Source organism: Aythya ferina (genome assembly GCF_964211825.1).
Source record: "Aythya ferina genome assembly, chromosome: 3".
Classification (NCBI taxonomy): domain Eukaryota; kingdom Metazoa; phylum Chordata; class Aves; order Anseriformes; family Anatidae; genus Aythya; species Aythya ferina.
Window position 1 is genome coordinate 118189754 of NC_140298.1, and position 18114 is coordinate 118207867.

General features: G+C 47.8%; 1 protein-coding gene across 1 annotated transcript in view; it reads right to left on the reverse strand.

The window, feature by feature from the left end:
* The window catches only part of EXTL3 (exostosin like glycosyltransferase 3), a 109736-nt gene extending 92032 nt beyond the window's left edge, over positions 1 to 17704 (reverse strand). The window contains exon 1 of the mRNA XM_084513310.1: positions 17551 to 17704. The gene's annotated coding sequence lies outside the window, so the exon portion shown is untranslated. The remainder of the gene's footprint in view (positions 1 to 17550) is intronic.
* Positions 17705 to 18114: the final 410 nt, after the last annotated feature.

Genomic DNA, 18114 nt, shown 5'->3' on the forward strand with positions numbered 1-18114 from the left:
TGGTAACCCCCAACTGTGCCCCAGTAGCCACCAATCATGCCTCAGCAGCCCCCAGTTTTGCATCAGCAGCTACCCATTGTACCCCAGTTGTCACGAGTTGTGCCCCAGTAGCCACCCATTGTACCCAAGTAGCCACCATCATGCCTCAGCAGCCCCCAGTTTTGCCCCGGCAGCTACCCATTGTACCCCAGTAGGCACCAGTTGTGTCCCAAAAACCTCCAGTTGTGCCCCAGTAGCCCCCAATCATGCCCTAGCAGCCCCCAGTAGTGCCCCAGCAGCTACCCATTGTATCCCAGTACAGCTACCACCTGTGTCCCAGTAGCCCCCCATTGTACCCAAGTAGCCCCCAGTTGAGCCCCAGTTGCCCCCCATTGTACCCCACAAGCCCCCAGTTGAGCCCCAGTAGCCACACATTTTACCCAAGTAGCCACCAGCTGTGCACCAGGAGCCACCATCATGCTCCAGCAGCCACCCATTGTACCCCAGTAGTCACCAGTTGTGCCCCAGTAGCCACCAGTTGTGCCCCAGCACCCCTATGAGGCAGAAGGTGCAGCCATGGAGCTCAGTCACCCCTCAGCTCTGTGGTCAAACCTCTGCTGGGACTGCAAAGGTTGCCATCAACCCCCTGGAGAGATATTCTGATGGTTTCTGGTAAAAAGGACCATGAAAATACGTATATGCTGGGATGCTGATACAGAGACGTAAAAGTGATTGCACACCCTGCTTACTGGTACTACACCATCACCACCCATTTCACTTCATTACATCATTACTTCATTACATCAAGGTCCAATCTGGACAGTTTGTATTAATATCGCAGATTATGACTCAATCTGGACAAAAGAGGTTTAAAGACTGTAGTGGTGTAAAACGTCATTCGTGGTTTTAACCTTTCTTTTCTGACTAAACAGCATTTACACTGACAGAAGCATTAATGCTGTGAAGTAACAGCAGCTATGTAAAATGTAGGCTGACAAGTACCAAACATACCCAAAGATGGTGACTGAAGCAAAAGAATTAGAAAAATATATATATAAAAAAACAGTGAGGAAATAAAGGGAAGAAAAAAGGCAAGTGATGGTGCCAGTTATCATTTTACAAGAAAACCAAGCCAAACTGAGCTTCAGTACTTTTTATTATTTTATGCACTTTAATTCTGCACTTATATTAGGGCCCCTTGAGAGGCAACCCTATCTATTGGAATCATGTCTCCCCCCAAAGCACCCAAACTGACAACTTTTGGGGGACTAAAGAACGTGACAGAAAAAACAAGGTTTTTATCTCCATAGGAGCGCGTAGGGTGGCAACTGTAGTGTGTCTCCAGGAATCTCAGCTTTAATAAAACATGAGCACTTGAAAGCTGCAAGGAACCACTTTTCCACTGCTCTGCACTTTTTAACAGTCATTTAACACACGTGTAAAGAAACTAACTTTTCTACCAAGATGAAAAAACAGTGGGGGGTGAGGGGGAGAGCAGGTCTACCTGTTGTTAAAGAATACAAAAGGAAATTTCAACAAACAGAAGGGCGGGCATAGGTAGTGCACGTTGAAAGGATCTCACAAACAATATTTTATATATTCCAGGAAAAAGAAGATGGATGATTAAGGCATTGCCCAGTATAAAGGCAAGGTTATCACCCAAATTGCTGGACACAGCCATGTCAGGACACAAGGCGAGAGACTAATTCTTATCCCAGCTCCCAAAAGGAAACAAGCTCTCAGGAACAGCAGCCAGCACGGCAAATCCTTCTTGCAAAGCAGCCTCAAGGCTGCTGCACATTACATCGATGTAGGCAGCTTCAGATTTAAACCCCTTCTCCATGTACTAACCCCTTCTTATTCCAAGGCAACAGGAGCTCAGTATAAAAGAGGAGTTTTCTGTTTCCCTCCCATCGAGCCAAAACTCCTCAGCTGCCTTACGCATATCCCAACAGAAGTATTATCGTGTTCAAACATCCTCATTTCCCACCCTTTCTGCTATCAGGGCTTTTGTTTTCTTACAGCCTGCTCATACGCCGTATCCAAGAGCACACATAAGGTGTTACCTCGGAAATGGATCCGAATGGGCAGTCTGTAAGCTGCGATGAATAAAAATTTAAACAAATATAAGTTGCATGACTCCTTTCCTAGCAGAGGAAATGCGGTGAGGGTCTGTGCTGGCACGCACCCCAGGAGAGGGAAGAAATGCTGGCCGTCAGAGGCTGAAGACAAAAGCCAAAATCTAAGGAAAAACAGCTTCATTAGTCCCTCTGCTCACAGAACAACTTATTTAGACACCTGTGTATGATTTCATTGCTGGGAATCTCCCTTGTGTTACCTTTTAAGTAGCTCTACAGCTGGCAGCTGCAATGTAATGCAGTGGATGCCACCACTCCTTTGTGGCCTCCTTTTCTCTATCTGAATAGTCCCCATTTGACCTCTTTCCCTTTACCAAATTCCCTCTCATCCCACTCGTGGTTCTCACATCCAACACACCGATGTTCCCTCTGTGCTATAAATTACAATCGAGTCGTTTCAAGCAGGTATTAAGGAGTTTCAGAGCCAGCCAACACACGGGTCCGTGGCACGCTTCCATGGCCTGGAATAAACCTCAGAAAAACATCCGTTGATCCTCAAGAGAACAACAGTCGGAGGGGAGGACCCTGAACTTTCATCTTTTCCCTACTTATGGGCCTTTTGGTAAATCTTTTTATAAACTTCTTTCTCCTCCCTTCCACAGGAGACAGCCCCAAAGCCTGACCATCTGTGGATTTCACGCGTTTTGTGGATTTAGGCTGTACTCTTCACCTCAGACATTCCCATCAGATTTCACAGGATTCAGTCTCCTGTTAGCCCCCAGGGTGCTGGAGGTATAAGAAACATCTCTCAGCCCCTATGCAACAGCTACACCTACACACCAAACCTAAATTTTCAAGCCTGCTGAGCTTCTGTCCCCTTTTGTCCATCAGATAACCCACGGCATGCTTCACACGAGAGGAAATGTTAATCTGGAATATTGGCCAAACTCCAGATTAGTTAGTCCCATTCTGATGATTTACAATCTCCCTGCAGTTTTTAGTGGATATGGATTTTTTTTTCCCTTACTTTATGTCCTGAAAGTAGTGGCCTGGTCCTGCTCATGCTGCTGGAGCAGCTGCCAGGCTTTGCAGCCTAAGTAGCTGCATTTTGGGGTAGGCAACGCTTAAATAAAGCACACTGAACACCCCATGGGCACAAGAAGTACTTCAACAACACACCCTACTGCTGGGCATAAAGCAAAGGGCTAGAGGATGTATGGAAACTAAGCAATAACCGGAATAACACTGGAATAGTAATCAATAATAGTGGAAAAGGAACAATTAGCATAAGAATGGACACACGGACATGAAGTGCAAAGACTTTTTCCTCCCAAATACTAACGCAGGCTTGGACCCAGCACAGCTCCAGCTGGAAACCAAAGAGCAAGGACAATAAACCCTCAGCATCCTGCACAGGGAAAGCAGATCATGAGGGAAGGGGAAAGTTAAGTCTATAAAAGCAGGGAAAGCTTTCAGCAAGATGCTGGGGTGCTAGAGGACACTGCTGGGTAGTAAAAAGGTGTGAGGAAAAGAAATGTCCGTGACCTTGTTAATAAAGGCCCGTTTTACATAACTATTTGAAGGAAAGAAAAATTGAGGCGAGAAATGGGGTAGAAGGTTTTGTTTTAGGGTGTAATATCACACTCAGTATGCCAAGTTGCACTGCCACACATTTTATTAAGAGCAAACACTGGATAAATTCACTAAATGACTGCATTATGCTTTGTTTGGAAACCCATACATAACCACGCTGTGTTCTTAGCTTCACGAGAACCACGAGGCCTAAAAGGGCAATTTTCACATTTCGGCAACAATGAAGTTAGGAGAGATTAGGACGCTGGTTACAAACAAACCGTGAGAGCCCAGATGGCTCAGAGGATGGGTAATGAGACATGCAGCCTTCCCTCCTCCCCCAGCGTGGCCCAGATCATTAGCGACGGAAAGCTGTTACTAGCACTGGGTGAGTATTTCTCACAAGTAGTTTATTGACCAAAATGTGGGTTTGCCCATCCCCAAACCTACTGGCAAACCAAATTCCACACGATGAGTCCCTCCAGGCTGTGGTGGAGCTCGATGGTGTGTGAGGGTGAAGGCTGAGGGTGTTGTCTTCCTGCCTCACGTGCCCATAACCACTCACAGCAATTCCATAGCAATTTTGTGGACCTGATTTCCCTTGCCTTTTTTTATGGCTATCTGAAAAAATGAAATGCTTTGAGTCATACGGAGTCACGACTGAGTCAGAGAGTGTGAATCAAGCCCAGCCAGGTGAATTACCAGCCAGTTGTTTGATGGTGGCACCCAGAGAACAGAGAGCTGCTCCACGCAAGCCAATACATAGGTGGGTTCACGGCACAAGAGTTTTTTATACTGAATAACTCCTAGACTAAATTTGTACTAAACTCCAAGACTAAATAACCTGCTGAGCTCCTTTACCTGTCCTGCAAAGGGTTGTTCCTCTCCCATCTGCACCTCGGCCCTTGTGGGATGTGCAGCAGGGAGAGAAAATTTGCCTGAATGCCGTGCTTGTTTCTCTTTTTATCTAGACTTAGCTCTATCAATCCAAAAGAAATAGATGAGTCACCCAGAATCAAAAAAAATAAAATATCTAAGATGTATCTAAATAAAATTTATCTACAGAAATTTTGAAAAAGCACGTTAAGAGATGTTCATATCACAATGCTCCTGGAGATTTCAGTGATTATTAATAAAGATGGGCTTCGAAGCAGGAAGCAGCAACCCGGTCGGGTGACAGCCAAGCAAAGACCTTGCTGGATCTCAGCTACGACTGTGACACGATCCCAGCGCTGCCTCCTTGGTCAAGGCTCCTCCACCGCCTGAGCCCTGCTGTGCCAAGGACTCTGCCTCATTTCTGCAGAATTCCCGTGAATTCCTTAACCACCACAGCTAACCGTGCTTCCCTTCATCTCACAACAGATGCTTTGAAGTTTTCCCGAGACACCCAAGAAAGAAGACACATCCAAATACCTAGACTACCCCCAAACTCCACCCTGGAACAGATGGCGAGGTTATAAATACAGAAGGCATCTGGTTAACTACGGGTATGAAAAAGCTGGCAAGCCACGGCTTATTCTCTTCTACTAAATATTCCGTAATTTGAACTATATTTAAACGGGACTTAACAAGAAGCAATCGTTTCATTTGTATCTAGCAGAATCCCTAACCACCTACACGCTGTAGCTGCAGCGGAGCTTGTGCGTTACGCCCTTGTCTACCAAAAGCACTTTTTTAATTAAGCATTCAGCAGTATTTAAACTCAAATTAAAAGCGACTGCACAACAAGCCGCTCAGCCCCTCCTCGGTGGAGTACAAAAGCATCATTTTGAGCGCGTGCTCCGTTCCACCAGACAACCAGACTCGAGGCCATGAGTTTCCAGCACTTCAGCTCACCCTCGAGCCCGCACGATTTGAGGGGCTTTGACAAGCTGCCAGATTGCCCAGAGGATTTCAAGAGGCAGAAAGCTCCGGGAGCCCAGACTCCGCTTAAGCCAGCTGCTTCGTTTGTCCCCGGGTTCAGCTGCCACAGTGGAAACTGGAGATAATACTTCCTACATCACCGTGAGAAAAAGATCTGTTAGAAATTATAGTCAGAACATGGTAAAGAAGGCTGCTAAGTGCATCCACATGGTGAAAAACACCTCAAGACCCCGAAGCAAAGCCAGACTCGAGTGTGCACCCTGAAATGTGCGATCCCAAAACTCTGCTTCAATAATCTTTTGGGACAATGCTCTGCAGCTGAGTGAATCATCTGCAATTGCAGGAAATCCAAAGCGATAGCACGCATGAAACAATCAGTCCGGATTAAAGTCACTGGGGGAAAAGGCTGGAAAAGGCTGTCTGCTGGGTTAGAGGTCCGCTGGAGACCCCACCGTCAGGTTTGGCTGTGTGCAGAGAGCCTTTTAAAACAACGAGAAGGAAATTCTCCTAGGAACTGGTTGATAAGAGAGCCTTAAATTCCAGATATAGAAGGAAGAACAAATACTAACAGCGGGGCCCTGCGAGCCCTGGATGGAAGAGCTGCCAGATTTCCCCACAAAATAGGCGCTGAACAAACAGGAGGTGATGCTGCCGCGGCCTTCTGGCAAATAGTGAGGCTGTGATAATAAGAGCTGCTTGTGATCACTCAATTCAAGCCTCCTTCCCACAAATTGGTTCGGATTAAGCAAAATCAAAGCGGGTCTGCGAGGTTTTGGGTTCCACAAAGGGAAGCCGAGGTAATTAACTGGTTTGATGAAGCTGACCAAGCTGCATGGCTGAAAGGCTCCAACCAGGCCTTGAAACCAAAGAACAAAACCCATCTCCCATTTACATCCTGAATGGAAGAGGCGAATAAAAAGCACACATGGGGATGCCAGGAGAACACGCAGGAGATTAGGGAGAGCCACGCTCAAGCCCCAACCCTTAATAAATGAGCTGCACCACGGCAGCACAGGACAGCAGCATTTCAACCAGGTCTGCACAACACCCCAGCTACAATTTAGAAATCTTTGTAAGCCTAGAAGTGGCTGGGAACCTCCTCGCCTTCGATAAAATAACGGGGCTCTTTGGCCAGAAAGGCATTTTGATCTTATTTATTGGGATTTTAGCAAAGCGGCGAGAAATCTGGGGAATTATTGGTAAAGGGGGGAAATGGGGATCAATAAAGAGAACGGCGAGATCAATAAGAAACTCCAGTGAGCACTAAGTGCTGCAGGTTTTTTAGAAAGCATCATTACAAAGGTAAATAATAATAAATGTCATCTTTTTAAGCACAATCTATTTCAAGGCCTACACTTACTATAAGGTACCAAAATGATTTAAATTGGACAATATATATATAAATATATATCTATCTAAGCACGACAGGCCTGCTGCCAAAACCGACCACTAAAACAGGGAAACGGTTGCCAACTGTGCGTTTTTGCAGGGCAGAAAGGATGCTTTCTTCTTTCCACAGCTCACTCAGTGCTATTCTTAGTGCATTAGAAACGGAGAAACCAACTCAAAGCTGAATCATTTTGCAAGTGTTTCTTAAAAGAAAAACTTTCTACATGTTTTTTGTTTTCTCTCTCACCTGCAGGATCCTTAAATATATTTGCAGAAGAGGGGACGGAAATCCCGAGCCTGGTCCCTTAATGCTGAAGTCATCGTCATTGCAGAATGCCATTAATACATTTATCAGGCTCCATCTTCACAGCAATCAGGTTTTTAGCCCCGTTACACAATTCCCATTAGGAGGCTATTCAAGAGCCTCACTTGGGTTGAGGCATTCTGCTCATTTCCAGCTTTAACACATTCAGAGCTGTTTGTTCTCGTGCCCGCATTGTCATTTAACTTAAAGAACTCTTCTCCCTCCCTGGCGTTTACAGCAGTGTATTTATAGAGAAGGAATATCATTTTTCTCTGCCTTTTTTTGTCACTGGCTTGCCATCCCGGCTCCTCTAAGGGGGTTGTGAAGCAGCTGCTCTGTTCTCCGGATCATTTCCAGCAGACACCCGCCCCTGCACCTCGTACAACTCCAGGCACTCCCCTGCATGACCAAGGAGTGCAGAATACATTTTAAACAATACCTCACTAACACCTTCTGCAGCGGCCTTCACATTTCATTGTCCCTAGTGGAAATTTTGATGACAAACGTGACCCTGGTATGTATCTACGGCATCAGTACATCACTTATCCTATAAAAATCCTGTCCTATATGGTCCAGTTCCAATATAGGAAACCCTACATTGCATCCGAGCTTGCACTATGTTCCCTTCACACAAACAGCCCTGAACTCATTAATTCCTCTCATGCTATATCCCATTTTTCCTATTTTGATGACCTCTCCAAATACCATTAGTTTCTCCTATTCCATTTATTAATACATTAATTAACAGCCGTCTTAGGACCAGACCTTGAGGATCACCGCCGCTAACTTGCCCGACAATCCTTTTTCAACCACCCTACCTTTTCTCCTGTGACCGTGGGATTTATTGATGCAAAACACAGAAAATAGTTTGCTTCTAAATGATTGATTTAAACTGTCTTGCTTTGAATTTTTACTTTTTTTTCCTGCCTTTTGCTGGAAAAGAACAACAAAGGGCTATTGCTCCGTGAATCAGGCCTTTGGCTAACTGGAGAGCTGTCCTACTTTCTCAGCTGGGCATTTGTATAAATTAATAAACTATGCAGGTTCACTCGTTTTATGTTAAAAACGGGAAATGAAGTTTCTTAAAAATGGTAAATGAAGTTTCTTAATGACTAGCCCGACTTTTTAATTGCACTTAGGATTTATGCCGCAAATAAAAAAAACAACAATTAGAGTGTAGGAAGACGGCATGTAAAATTTGTAGTTAAATAAAATTAAGCTAAATGTGCTGAATGCATGGTTTAAATGAAAACAAACTGTTCCGTTGTACAAAGGAATGCTGCAGCCTATATATAGAACTAATTTTATCTATTCAGCATGTCTTCAGGTTTTCAGAGCTTGAAACGAAATTAATTTCTATTCTCATGCAAAGGAGGAGATGGTCCTGAAGTCAAAGGAATGTGGCAAAACCTCTTTCATTGAGCGTCTTCTTTTAACCCAGATCGCTCCCACAGCTCAATTTGCCCACCGCCCGTGTCCTGAGCAGATGGAAAGAAGAGCAACAGCAGCGAGCAGAGGTGGAAGGGGAGCACACGACTGCTTCTGCCGATGTCAGTCCTGCTGAAAATTCCTGTGGAAGCACGCTCATGGCATCAGAGAGGACGCAGACCATACCTGATGCACTCTGGTGAGCACTGGGCAGCTGAATTTTCAGGACTGTGGACCAAGGTACTCAAGGAGCTCATCAGAAACTCTGAGATCGTCCAACAGGTGGCAATGCGTGTGTTTAATCAATGCCAATTCCAGCTCCCAGGAGAGCAAGAAAAAACAGTGATTTGCTCTCCCAGCTACAGCAATGTTCCACCAAAACCCCTGTGTGGGTTTTTAAATTCATTCCAATTTAAAGACTACAAAATCAGAATATTCCGGGTTGGAAGGGACCCAGAAGGACCATTGGGTCCAGCTCAAGAATAAGAAAAATCCTCTCTCCCAGCGTAACAAAACAATACTACATTTTGTCTTTTTTCTTTTTTTAATTAAAAAAATAGGTTGAACTTCAGGAGGGTTCCTGTACTTGAAGCAATAGAAGAAGCTGAATACAGCGCATCATAAAAAGATGCCACCGGGATCTGTTAAAGCCAACAAAATTGAAAACACGGAGAAGGAAGGGAGCCAAAAGCCCAGAGCCAGATTTCAACTTGGCCGACGCCGTGGCAGGGGGCCAGGGGAAGACGTGTACCAGGAGCAAAGGAGAGGGGAGGCTCCTGCTGCAACCCAGGAGCCAGGTTTCGGGGGCAGACAACCCCTGCCATCACCTGGATGGAGCAGGTGAGGTGAGAGCAGCAAAGTGATGCTCGTTTCAGCCTTCTGGGGCTCTCTCCTGGCGTTATCTAAACTCAGCTGTAAAAAAAATCTCGTAGTAAGCCGTAGCATTAATAGCCACGGAGCTGTTATATATTCTTCAGAGGGCTGTGAAACCAGTCACTGAGCCTCCCAACCACCTCTGTAGGTGCAGGAACTGCTTAAAGATGGAAACGGAGGCAAAATGTCGAAGTCATCGGCCACGGCTCCTAAAAGGGAATCTCCTAGAAGGGAATTTTAAAACCCAGCCGAGCACGAGGCAGAAATGCTGGGCTCCCAGTCACTGCCCCCTCTCACACGGCAGACTTTCCCTTACCTCCTGAGCCCAGGAAATGCATCTGCTACCTAAAATATTTCCCCCAACACCCCAAAATCCCTTAATTTACAGAATTGCTCCTCAAGTGGGCATGAGGCTGCTGTCGTATCTCCCCTGTGCAGGCAGAGATGGGCAGAGCAGCAGAGGAAACTGAGCGGATGCAGTGATAGCACAACGGAGATCAACAGGAAGCTTTGGCCACTACCTTGCATTTCAGCTGATGTGGTTTACCCGGGGAAAAAGAAACCCAACAGCAACACGCACGAACAGCAGAACCGACTCATCAGAGCGTCGGTAAATCACAGGCCCAAGGCGCTCATCTCCACCTCTGGAAGCTTCCCAGAAGCGCTCCACACCTCGGTTTTTCCTCCAGCAAATGGAATTGCCTCAAAATTTTGAAAAAAACACTACAGAATAAGGTCAGGATTATAAAAAAACTCTTGGAGGAAAGGCAACGTGGAAGCACAGAGCATCTCCGTTACTAACGCCCTGCTCAGCGCAGATCTCCGGAGGAGACCAGAACTGGAACAAATGTTTTTAAAAAGTGCCAGAAACAACGATATGTTAACTGAAGGGAGAATAAACCCGACACACTCGTGTTTTTAAGCACCTTAATAACATTACCAACAAACCCCGCTGCATCCTCTCCACAGACACAGCGCTGACAATTGATTCGAAGGGATGGCACGTCACTAACGCGCCCCTTTGACTCTCCGAAGCAGATAAAAATTCAGAGATCGGGCTTCCTCGGTATTTGTATGCTAATACGCACGGCTTTAGGGAAATTGTTGCGACTCAGCCTACAATTCCCTCGTTCAAGGACCCACCAGCAATTTTCAGGCCGCTCGCAGGGTTTCTTATGGGCTGTCATCAGCCTGCTGCGTTATCTTCTCGGCAAAAATCCGGCACGAGCACCAGGCAGGCTTCCCCTCGCTTCAGACAGGCGGGATTAGAGCTGACTCATCCTCTTTTTTTTTTTTTTTTTTTTTTCCCCTTTTCCTGACAACTTGTAGAGGCTCATTTTCAATTTAGTGTTCCCGTGTTACGCGAGGAGAAGGCGCCTGGATGCGTGCGAGAGACGATTTGCTTTTAATCTCCAGCTATTCCTCTTGCTAACTGTTTCTTCTGCTTCAGCTCCTTGGAGGTATTTTATTATTAAAATCAAATGAATTCTCATTTTTCCTCTGGCTTTTATTGAAACAATACGACTTGCAAGAAGCCCATATAGGACCCGCTCGCCATCTCGCGTCCTTGGCTGTGACTCCCCAGGAGGCAGGTGAGCAGCCCCATGTCCTGCAGATCCACACTGCTCTCCAGCATGTCCAGCTTCTTCCAGAGCCACTTTTGCCCAAATCACAACCACATTTAAACAAAAAACAAGTTTTCCTGCCAATACAGACCACCACCTGCAGGATTGGGGTCCAGCTGATGTCTCCACATCTTCCAACTGGATCTCTCCCTCGTGGGCACCGCCAGGCATCTCCTCGTGCAGGTTGGAGCTGCTCCTCTCCCTGAGGCTTCGCAGGTACCTGGGCTGCCTGTTTATCATCATCTTGCCTCTTTATCATCATCTTGTGCAGCCTTAATTAGCCTTGCAGACCTGTGTCTCTTCGTCAGGGCTGACTGAAATACTCTGGCAGGCTCCGAAGTTGCTGGGGTGGCGCAAACGCTCACACCTGCTAAGACTGGATGAGGATGACTCTGATCTGGTAAGAAAACAACGTGGATGTTGAGCGTAAGGGCAAAACAAGGGAGTGCCACTGTGCCTCCGAGCAGAGCTCACCCACAGAAACAGCCTACAGGCTTTTTTGGCATGGCCACCCAGAGAAAACAGCACTCGGATGTACGAAGGAATAAGGAAATTCCCAAAATGCCACATTCATAAAGAGCCCCCTAATTTACTTAAGCCACTTTTTTTTTCCCAGATGTCCACTCCGACACCTCCAGGATCCTTTCAGACTATGGCTAAGGCAGTCTGAGGTTGTAACAGGTAAAGGAAAAGCTCAAAAGCATGAATTCCTTTATTTCTTCAGTACCTCTCATGTCACCACCACTGTGAGTAAGTTTTGCTGGGCTCTCCTCCTGATGGGCTTTCCCGGGGACTTCAGAGGCAACAAACACACGAGCCAAAAAGTCCTCAGGTGGCCAGAGCTGCCTTACAAGAGGCAGACACTCTCCCTCCAGCCTCTCTCCAACCCCCACTTCATCAAGCGGCTTGGTAAATTGATGAATTACAGCTCAACGATCTCGCTGCGATGCCTTCTGCTGAGGGATGAAGAATGCCCTGCCAGAGCCTCCCGATCCCAGGTGATGGATTTGAGCCCAGGCTGCACCACAATTCCTTGGGGCTGACAGCCTCAGCTCTTTTCACTCTTCATCTTTGGAATATTCGATCGAATAAATCCCAGGGCGTGATTTCCCACAAGGTTGTTCAAAAACACCAGCAGCCCTCCGATTGCTGGCCCCCAGCTCGTGCCATGCAGCCCTTGGGGACACGGGCCCCCAAGGACCAACATTTCTCATTTTTGGCCACGTTCTGGAAGGTTTTTTCTTTTTTCACGTTTCCGATTTGATAGGAGGCAGCTTGGCTGGATGGCAGCGCTTTGAAGATGTGGGAAGCCGAGAAAAGATAACAATTAATTTAGATTGTTTTCTCCCAGCACATACAAACACCGTATAAGAGGAGGAACCTCCGAGCTCCCATGCTTGAGCTTTAGAGAAATACAAAGCCTTTGGGGACGCAACATGATTTTTCCTTCCCATTTTCTGCTCCTTAAAAAGGCTCAGAAGGGAGCAAAGCCTCCCCCAGCCTGGCTGCACAGATCTTGCACACAGAGCTTCAGCCCGATCCAAAGAGGTTGTGTCATGTGCGAAACCTCCCAGCACTTCATTGTGCAATCTCCTCGTTATTCATGTCTGGCCTCTGCATTTCTGATGGAGCATTTGAACTGGCTCTCCCTCAAATCTATGGACGGGGAACCACAAAAATGGTTTTTACCGCCCCAAATCCTGCAGGCTCCGGTTAAAAAAAAACAACAAGGAATGAGCCAGCTCCTCCAAAAGAGGGATTTGGGAGAAATTTTCTTTCTCCACCCCAACCAGAGCAGCACAACTGTCCTTTAAACAACTCCCCTCTGCCAGCTCTTTGCGAAATGTCACCATTTCGTCTGCTTTGAGGGATACAAACCACCCCGTTGTATGCCTGGCCGTCCCGTCCTACAGCCGGGAGCAGAATTGGGACAGGAGGAGGAACAGGACACAGACGGACCCCGGGGAGCAGCTGATGCAAAAGGCAGCGCGTGGACGTCGCGGGGGGAACCAGAACAATGGAAGGAAACGCTGGCGCTGCTCTGGCTGCGGTCCGTGCCGTCCAAGCCGGTGTCTGGGGATGGAAAAATCTTGCGAGGGAGAAGCAGAAAGCATCTGGGGACAAAGGGCTTCGCTCCTGCATGAAAACTTCCCAAGTGAAGTGAAGGAGAAGCCTGGAAATTAAAGACGAGTTTGGAGGCGGATGAATAATTGTAACGCCAAATGAAGGCAATCCCCTTCCTCCCCACGAACACAGCATTAAAAATGCCTGTAGGGTGAGCAGGCAGCACCCATGCTGGTGGCACACTGGTCGGACAGGGGTTAACACCAGCTGCTTGTGCTCCATCAACCAATCCTATTTATCCCTTCCTATACGTCTGAGTGTGGATCACTTCCACAAATACCTAAAAAAATACATTTTAACTCCAGGAGGTAGGATCTAAAAATTAAATTAACCCACACGTGCTATTGCAGGAGTCGCAATAAAATAAGGACCACGGACGCAATGAGTTAGAGGTGCCCTAACGAGGCAGGACAATGGGATCTCTGTTTTGTTTCCTCTGTTATCAGGAGACGCAGGGTATGAGGCTGTGCCACTGCTGTGCTCTGATTCACGAGCTGGAATCCAGCAGGCGTTTGATGGCATCTGCATTGCTGACTCAATCCCGGGGCTTCGGTGCTCCGAAAAAAGGATCTGGGGGGAGAGCGCTCTTCAAAGCCCTACACAGAGGGCAACGAGGTCCCGGCTTCGCTGTTTCACCTCGGGGCATCACCGGTATAAACAGATAAATAAAATACCCCCTGCCTCCACCCCACATCCACCCAGGCGAGGTTTTCAGCTCTTTTTCTCCACCCAAAGTTGGTGAAGCGACTTATAAAGAAATCCCAAGAGCCCCATTGAAATTAAAGCAAAGGCAACCCTGCCCCGTCTTCTCCCTGCACTTCACACCCATCCAACTCATGAAAAGGTGGAAGGAAAGCATTTCCTTGTTGAGAAAAGGGGCTGTTTCCAAGCTCTGCATTTTCTTCCTCCTAAATTTAAGCTCTGGCACATCGGCTTTGCTTCCTTTTGGAGAACAGACACGAGCAGCAGCCCAGCAGGCAACGAAAGAGATCCTCTTCCAACTCTTAGAGCACCGAGCTGAGCCCAAGGAGGTGCCAAAGAAGCCAAATGAAGACCCGAGAGGCTGCAAATAACACGTGGGAGCGGTGCTTTCCACCAGCTTTTGCCTCTTCTCCTGCTCTGGCAGCCCTCGGTGCACATCCCCAGCCCCACACGTGGTTTTGCTGCTTGCCTTCACCTCCTGCAGCTGAGATGGACGAAGCTCCCCAGCCTCCTCCCTTCTCCAGGAGCAGGGCCTAGAAGGCTGTGTGCACCCAGAAGTGGATTATTTAACCCCAAAAAGCCTGCAGCTGGGCCCTCTCTGTATAACCCCTGAGGTAATGCGGACCGAGCACCATCGGAGGCCAACACCACCTCGTAAAACCTCGTGCTTTTCGGAGGCCACCTCCAGGAATTCACCCATCCCGGTTCAGCCCTGCTCTTTTATTCACCTCAAACAGAAATCCAGGGGATTTATGTTTTTAAATAAAACATAACCACCTCATCCATCCTTCACGCCGGGTTTCGTCTCCGCCGTCTCCACTCCCCTCTTTCCAGGCGATTTGCAGCTCCTTTCGGTTGCTTTTTGGGAAGGGAGAGCGCAGGGCAGGGCTGACTTGCTGCTTAATCTCATTTTTGATCTATTATTCAACTCCTGCTTTCTTCTTTCCTTTATTTATTTATTTATTTATTTTTTACCTTTTCTTTAGGAAGCCAGAAGCCCCAGCAGACCTTGCAGCCAGAAAAAAAGATCAGCTGCGAAACGAAAGCCGGGGGAGAACGAATTGCTCAAGGGGTGGGGGTGCTTTTTATTTATTTTTTTTCCCCCCAGAGTTTTCTCATTTTCAGCTAAAAGAAGCATCTCCAATGCCAGCCAAGTAAGAGAAAATACACTGGGAGTGATGGAAATGCAAAGATTGGCCCCAATTACACACATGGACCCCTCCCATGCCCAGATATCACGTGTATCCCCACGGGATTCCTCTGTGGGGTTGATTTTAAGATCACAAAGCCTCTGACATCTCCTGATTTTCCTACCAATGTTGGCAAACCTCTTGCAAATCCCCAGGCCCTGGGAACGATGTGACGAGCCACGAGGCCACACGCTCGGGATTTCAAAGTGATGGCAGAGCCACGAGGTGCTGAGAGCCCGGGACGGGACAGCAAAGCCCAAGGCGTCCCCAAAAAAGCATTTTTTAATATATTTTATCATTTTTATCAGAGGGTTTTGCAGGACCACAGCAAGCCACAATCCCTGCCAGGAGCTTACACAAACACAGAGCATCTCCTATCGACTCCCTCGATCAATTTAAGCCTTTTCCTCTTAATTTCCTACCACAGACATGCCACCAACTGACAAGAGAGCCACCCTATAACCAGCAGGAACACAACCCAGCGCTGTTTTGGGGGGAAAAGAACAGCTCCAGGAACATCCCTTCATTTTTAGAGAATTATCAACCTCCCCGCCCCAAGCTGATGACCTCCAGGGACCCACCGAAGAGCGACAAGAGAGGTAATAAAGGCAAACAGGGCTGGAAATCCCAAGGGAGAGCAGGGAAATAGAAGAGATTAGGGAAATAACCGTCAGCCTTCAATCATAACACACCCCACGGCCACAAAACCCTTCTCGGGATGTCCCGGGGACCGAATCACCGCTGCCACGAGCACGGATGGAGGTGATAAAGGAGCAGAGGGTCCCTCACATTCGTGGTTTGGCTGTGTACGACTGATTGTGGGGCAGGAAAGTGGGAAAAAAAAAGCAAATACAGGAGCTAAATCAGAGCAATTCCTTCATTTGCTGCTAAATGTCAAACTTTTCTGCAGGGGTGATGATGTTTCCCCCTTCCCCAAAGCACGCATCCTGGTCCCGGGTCTACAGAATTGGGGATGGGGACAGGGAGAAAAATATCTCAGGGTTTTGGGGTTTTTATGGGCACCCTTCCCAGGGGCACAACCTACACCGCCTCCCCCCTCGGACAGCATCCTCCAGCCCCCGGCACAGAAATGTTTCCTTAGCACGGGGGGTTTGGCCAAATCTCTGATTTTTAGACCAGAAACCAACCCAAATCACAACGTGAGAGAAGTGGCGAGTCCCGAGAAGCCTCAGGAAGCAGCACCAGGTAAAGAGACCAGATCGAGGCCGTAGTGGGGAGGTCAGAGCCTCCCCCCCCCTTCCCCAAATCCCCCTGGATCCCCAAAATCTCCCCAGGGGAAGGGAAAGACCCACAGAGGCTGAGCCTCCGCGCTGGGGGATGCTCACAGGGGGCTCGTAAGCCCTTTGAAAGCAGCCAATTTTCCCCAAAATCACCAAATTCACAGCAATTCACCCCAAAGTGTACAGCCGCCTGCAGGCAGCGGGACCTCCAGGCACGAGTTAACCCCAACTTCGCTTGTTTTTGACCCAAAATCCCCTCCCGAAGAGCAGCAGCCCCCAGCCCTCGCCCCGCAGGGGGCTGCGAGCACCCAAATCGATGGGGAGGGGATGGGGGGGAAATGTCCAAGGGATGGGTGGGGGGAGGCTGATAAAGGGAGAAAATGGGGTGAAATAAAGCAAGAGAAAGGGGTGAAATAGAGAAAGAAAGAAAAAGGGGTGAAATAAGGTAAGAGAAAGGGGGTGAAATAGATGAAATAATAGAAATGGGGTGAAATAAGAAAGTAAAGTAAAAGAAAGGGGGTGAAATAGATGAAGTAAGAGAAATGGGGTGAAATAAATAAATAAGGTAAGGGAAAGGGGGTGAAATAGATGAGAGAAAAGGAAAATGGGTGAAATAAGGTAAGAAAAATGGGGTGAAATAATTAAAGGAAGAGAAAGGGGGTAAAAAAGTACTAGAAAATGGGTGAAATGGATGAAGTAAGAGAAAGGGGGTGAAATAAATAAGAAAAGGGGGTGAAATAGATAAAGTAGGAGAAAATGGGTGAAATAAAGTAAGAAAAAGCGGGTGAAAACATAAGAGAAAGAGGGTGAAATAGGTAAAATAAGAGAAAAGGGGTGAAATAAAGAGAAATTGGGTGAAATAAAGTAAGAGAAAGGGAGGTAAAATGGATAAAGTAGGAGGAATCGGGTGAAATAAGGTAAGAGAAGCGGGGTGAAACAACTGCAGCACCCCAAGGAAGGCGAACTGACAAAAACGCGGTGAAATAAATAAAATCGGGCAAATGAGGCGAGGCGGGGAAAGTACCGTGAACGCATAAATAACCCGCGAGAAGCGGAAAAAATAATTGAAGTAAAAGGTCAAATTAAAACCTAACCCGATAAATAAACAAACGGACGCGTCGAGAGTAGGAAAAAAAAATAATAAAAAGGGAAAAATCAAAGCGGGACCGGGGCCGCGCTTACCTGGGGCGGGCGGGGGCTGCGCGGGGCTCCGCGCTCACCCCGCGGCCGCGGCCCGCCGAGCGGAGCCGAACCCAGCCGAGCGGTTCCGAAGGGTTCCGAACCCGGCCGAGCGGTTCCGAGCCCGACCGAGCGGAGCCGAAGCGGTTCCGAGCGGAGCCGAACGGAGCCCGAAGGCAGGAGGCGCGCGGAGACCGCGGCCGTCCCGCTGCATTGTGGGAGGGGGCGGCGAGGCCGCGCCGCGAGCGCCCTCTGGTGGCCAAGCCTCAAAATGGCGGCCGGGGGGGATTAGTGATTAAAGGGGGTAATTAGTGCGGCTGGGAGGGGTAATTAGTGCTGCCGGGAGGCATTGGGGCAGCTGGGAGGGGTAATTAGTAAGGCTGGGGGGTAATTAGAGCAGTTGGTGGGGTATTTGTTGCAGCTGCAGGGTAATTAGTGCAAACGGGGGGGGGGTATTGAAGCTGGGGGGTAATTAATGAGGCTGGGGGGTAATTAGTGCAGCTGGGAGGGGTAATTAGTGAATCTGGGGGTAATTGGTGCAGCTAGGAGTGGTAATTAGTGAAGTTG